The sequence below is a fragment of the Saccopteryx bilineata genome, chromosome 1, assembly GCF_036850765.1.
Source record: "Saccopteryx bilineata isolate mSacBil1 chromosome 1, mSacBil1_pri_phased_curated, whole genome shotgun sequence".
Taxonomy (NCBI): Eukaryota; Metazoa; Chordata; class Mammalia; order Chiroptera; family Emballonuridae; genus Saccopteryx; species Saccopteryx bilineata.
In genome coordinates, this window is record NC_089490.1 from 199,777,107 (window position 1) to 199,783,106 (window position 6,000).

Consider the following 6,000-nt stretch of genomic DNA (forward strand, 5'->3'; position numbering starts at 1 on the left):
AATGGTTAGAAGCAGAATGCTGTGATATGGTATGACAAAACAAAACAAAATAAAAAGAAACAGTTTATACTTATTACATAGATTTGTACCATTACAAAATCATGCTATAAAATGGAGCTTTCAATAATATCTGTTAATTCTTGTATTCCTTCAGAGATAGCTTAATTCCACTTCATGTTGAGCCTGAGCCCTGCTCTTACCAAAGGATCTGCAGTTTCCCAAACTTCCGTGGCGCTCAAAACCAGCCCTCCAATGTTGTGTTTTAATTCATTCATTCTTCTTCTCCCATAGAAGACTATATGCTTTTTAGGGGCTATGTCCTATTTTTTTTTCCACGAATGGGCTGTATGCCCACGTCTAGAATAAGGTAATGCTCATGAATGTCCATTGTACGCCCACGTAGCTGACTAAAGGTAAGCAACCATGACAAAAGGCCAACCACATAAGACATTTAACAGGCAGTTATTACATCTGATGTTGTTTAATCTCTAACTTTCAAAAAAGTTGATTGTAAATCTCTAGCCTTTAAGCCAGCGGTTCTCAACATGTGGGTCGTGACCCCGGCGGGGGTCGAACGACCAAAACACAGGGGTCGCCTAATCCGATGGCTTTAGGTTGAGACCCACAGGTTGAGAACCGCTGCTTTAAGCCACTAAACAGCAGAGATACAGCAATCCCTAAAATTGTCAATAATATAATTTAAAAATATTTTGGGGGGTAACATTGTGGATGAATATGCCAGAGGAAGTATTGTAGGAAAAGTGTACTGCAAATCAGCCCTAAGTGCTATGGCCAGAGCTCTTGAGTGTGGCCCACAGCTAACTTCGCTTTTGCAGGATGCAAACACAGTACTGCCAATCTCGGAATCTTTGTTGTGCGAGGACTGGAAAAATGAGCTGTTTATCTGGCAATGTACACGTGCAAGCAAATATCACAGCTACGCTCTTCATCTCTGCAGCAAAAACAAAACAAAACAAAACAAAAACACAAACGCATCTGTATAGGCAAATTAGGTAGTGCTGTTGGCAGTCTGGAATTTTGCCCGGAGTGCCTTCGGTAACATGAGGTTGTGACCGAGCCCTGAAACTGCCTGCCAGAATGCTGGCTCGGAGTTTCCAATTTAAATTTTGTAATGAAATTAGGTGTGAATGTGATGACTGATGTAATGTATGCCATTCTATCAGATTTATATTTGACATTAATATGTTGCTTCTGGGTACAGTAGTGACTTTCCCAATTATCCCTGTCCCTTGGTCTGTTGGAAGGAAGCCATCCCAACACCGTGGTTCAGGCCAAAGCTCTCTTTCCAGTTGCTGAAATGGCATTTGGTGCACGTCATCGCAGGGTTTCGTGTGGTCCACAAAGTTGGACTCAACTTGCAGCGGCTTTTCTTTATAGTCATAGCATGGTTCCTCTGTAGCGCTGGGCTAAGTGGAAAGTGTCTTTGTACCATTATTCAAGTCTTGATATGCTCACATTTATGGAACCATCAAAACTTTAAGATATGCTATCCCTGGGCTCAGGAGAGCAAAACCAGCTTCACTGATATTGGTCTTCTCTGATGTTCAGAGGCTCCCAAATTTGAGATTCACATGTGAGTAGCTGTAATGGTTAAGCTTATGTGTCCACTTGACTAGGTGATAGCATCCAGATGTTTGGTCAAACACCAGTCTAGGTGTTGCTATGAGGATGTTTTTTCTTTTCACGTGGTATATAATTTTGTCTTAATAGTTTTAAAATGTGTGGCTAAAGCTGACAGTCCCCCTGCACTCTGTGACAGTCAAGATTGGGCTCCCTTGACAAGAAGGAGAAGTGGAAGTGTCAGAAACGCCTCCTAAATCTATCTCGATTAGCCCTGAATGCTGACTTATGTAAAGGACTAAAATTTCATAATTTTGAGGTTGAGACCCTTTCACATGCTTCCGAAAAGCAGAGCAAACACAGTGGCCACAAGGAGGACAGAAGGAAGGACAGAAGGAAGGACAGAGGTGACTGACTGCCATCCCCATGGTGCGTGAGGCCTCAGACATGCTAAGATCAGCTGGTCCAGAGATAAAGGAAAATAGGGGTGTTCATACGTGCGTTCTTCTCTGTATCCCCGGGACACAGCTTCTGAACCCTCACTCCTTCCTCCACGCTGTTGTAATAGTAAACCCGTGAGCAACAGTACTCTGCCGTGGAACTTGTCCTTATGTACCAGAACCCACAGAGTCTTTTTTTAAAAAGATTTTATTTATTCATTACAGAGAGGGGGGAGAGAGAGAGAGAAGGGGGGAGGAGCAGGAAGCATCAACTCCCATATGTGCCTTGACCAGGCAAGCCCAGGGTTTTGAACCGGCAACCTCAGCATTTCCAGGTTGATGCTTTATCCACTGTGCCACCACAGGTCAGGCTCCACAGAGTCTTTGAACACATGTCCCGCTTGGTTCATTTTTATGAAATTACCGCATGCAAATGCAAATGAATAATGCATGTGAGGGTTTTTTTTTTTAATTTCTTGTGAGGGACCAGAATACCTTAATATGAATGACATCACAAAAAAGTACAAATTAAATGTATTTTTTGCCCAGTGAGGACCGCTTCTTGGTCAGACTATTTCACTCCATCCTTCTTCTTGACCATCTCTTGAAAGGGTTCAGTGTTTCCACCAGAATAACTTTCTTTGGCTGGGTCATCCATGCCTTTATAGTTCCTTACATAAGGCTTCCTGCCATCTGTTTCACATTTTATTTCCCATGTATGCTTTCTTGTTCCATCATCTGTATTAGTTTGGAACTAATTCTTGAGTAAGAAATAGTGTTCTTTCCTGAGTCTGTTCTGAATTGCCAGGGGTTTGGGTATTTGAAAATCCTCTTAAGCAAAAAAGCAGTGAATATGATGGGTTTTTGTGAAAATGACCCTGCTTTGAATATTTTATGCTCAATTATCCTTCAGATTTAGGTTCAATTAATCTTAGACAATGTTGGCTAGCCTGATCTAATTTAGAAATCAACATCTCTTTAAGAAAATACAGAAGAATTCTATGGCATTGCATTATTTGATGACCTTGACTGGTTCATGGAGTGAAATTTGGAACTTGTACGAGAGGTTTTGTAAAGAACCACGTAATGAGCTGGTTCCCCAAGCTTTCCGTCTTCTTGTTAAAGAGAAACACCGTGCCCTGATGGTATTGTCTTCCATTGGCAGCTTCTTTACCTTTGCCTGTGACATTTGCTCCAATAATATGAGCAACCTAAGCGATTACCCCTGAATATGCAGGAAAAGTGGGCATCAGTGAGTCTGTGCCTCTCTTTGAGTTATGGACTGGCTAAAGTTCGTACTATGTACAAATTTAGTTAATAGGAGTTTCCAGGTCAGCTTTGACAGTCCATTTAGCCTCAGGAGACTTTTGGAGCAGTTTTAACAGATGGCAGAAAGCTTGCAACCTGAAGGCTTGATGGATGTCTCGGTCTGCCTGAGCGTTGGGAAATACTGGACGCTAAGGACAGCGAGTCCTTTGCTCTTACTCGAGGTGCTGGTAGCTGTGTGTCCCGGAGTTTTCAGAGCCATAGAGGAAAGAGAAAACACGCTCACATCCTCAGTCTTCTCTCTCTGAAAAGTTTCCTCAGGCTTTGGAGAAGACTACTTTTCCTAGGAATAATTCAAATTTTACCTTCCTTTTCCAAAAAGGTCATTAAAGATAACTGACTCTCTATGTGTTGCTAATTTTTGCCTATGTTGAACCAAAATAAGAAAGTTCTTATTAGATTTGATCAGGTTTTCTGGGACCTGAGCACAACCAAAACGTTCCACAATATTTCAGATGCCTAGGTAAGAAAGAAACCTGAGTAGTGATCCTGGGATCTTCAGGCATCCCTGACTAGCAGATTGCGCTGGTGGACGGGTTGCTCCGGGCAACATGCTGATTATCCCGTGTGGGCGTAGCTTCGGAAATAGAAAATCATTGCATTTTGGAGGTGTTAGCAGGTTATAAGTAAGCACTGCACTGGCTCCATGAACCATGATGTCCTAAGTGCCATTCCCCCCTACTTAATTATGTGGATTTTTGAGAAAACAGGATCACAAAACACACCCAATGATATGGTCTTTTTTTTTTTTTTTTTGATATGGTCTTTTTAATGTAACTTACTCACTAATAGAAACAAAATTACTTTTCTTCTTGTATTATATAAGAATGTCTCAGTAGTAAAGTCATCAACTCCAAGAAGTATTTAATCATTTCTTACTAAGTTGAGTGAAGTTTGCCACACTACAGCCTATTTTTATACACTCGACTCTGCCACTATTGAAAAACAATTTTAAAGGGTTTTTTCCTTCTCCCTGGTGCATATTCTATTAAGCGGTTATATTCAACATTCTCTTTGTCACATCTCTGCTGTCAGGTGATACTAAAATAATAAAATTGTTTTTGCATAATTCAGCAAAAAAATGTAATCCATTTATGTTTGACTGAAGAGTCTACTTGAGAATAAATCAATAAGATGTGCTACATGTGTAATTAATTCAGGAAACAAAGCAGCCTTTAATGCTGTCCTTTCCATTTATCCTCTCTCCTGTACAATGTCCACGGTGCGCAGACTGGGCAGAGGTAAACAGTTACGTGCCTCCTGGCAGGGTTCTGGGCTCATTGGAATCTCATAACCAATGGGTATAGATAGGGTCTTACCGACTCCTCTGCTGCTCATGGCTGTGACCCAGAGAAATGTTAGAGTGAGATTTTATGAATACATATGTTCACGCATGCTGGATTTTCAGTTATAGATCTGTTTGGTTCAACTTTGCTGAGGATCCTGATGACATGTGATGCGACGAAGTTCGCAGAATGCCCTATGCCACTTTCCGTAATGGCTGAGATAAATAAATAAATAAATAAATAAATAAATAAATAAATAAATAAATAAATGACTATTCCTCAGTCCTGAAATGCAAACCATCCTGATCTGAAAACGCTCTGCAGAAGAGGAATGTGCACCTCATTTGGGGGCAAAAGAATTATGCAGAATGTGTCCAAGACACCTGCAGAAAATTAAAGACTTTACTCCTCTGCATGTGAAATTCTCATGATGTAATTACCCTCCATGTCAGACATAATGCTGCTCCCATTAGACGGAGCACATTGAGGGGATGCTGAATGGAGTTTTTTGTCGGGAGCGGTACGAAGGATTAATAGGGCTGTCTAACGCGGTAATTGGAAGGCTTCCCCCCACTTTGCAGGCAGCCATTCTCACTTGGGCCTTTCAGGTTCATTATTAGGCCATTGCCATTCTGCTTGCCACGGAGGCACAAGCATCTTTCTTGTTAACATCTCCTGCCAGCACCTTTGTGTCTCTGCAACGGGCTGCTGCCCCTAACCACTTCCCCGTTTGTGCTGGCCTCGCCTTGCCTCTCTTTATGTCTCTCCCTGGCCACCGTGCCAAGAGCTGGCAGGAAAGCAGCTCCCTTTCCATGCAGCGCAAAGATGAAAGTGACCCAATAGGGCTAGATCAGCTAAAGCATCTATCTCACTTTGTTCCAGGGCCCTTTCATCCTCCAGGGAATTTCCTCAGTGGGGACGGAGCTGAGAGCTAATCTTTCTGACTGTGTTTTGGCATCTGTAGCATCCATATCCAGTGTCTAGATCTATACAGCAAACAGTCTCTTTATTTGGATTTTCAGTGTGCCTCTAATTACTACACGATATGATTTCTGAGCTAAAAAGAGACACAGGAATCTGTATCGTATTTTCTCTGCTTCTCCAGCCTATGGTGCCATGTTAAAGGATTTATAGTAAATTGCATGAGTTATATTCTATTTATCAGTAACAATGTTCTGGTTTAGGTTAAAATAAAACTGGACTTAAAAGGACTAAATGTAGAATAAGGTCATTTTATATCAAAATGACTGATCCAGGTGGTGTGTGTGTGTGTGTGTGTGTGTGTGTGTGTGTGTGTGTTTAGAGGAGGGAGGGCAGTTGGGATGGAAAATGAGGGAAAGCAATATTTATGTAGGATAAGAATTTTG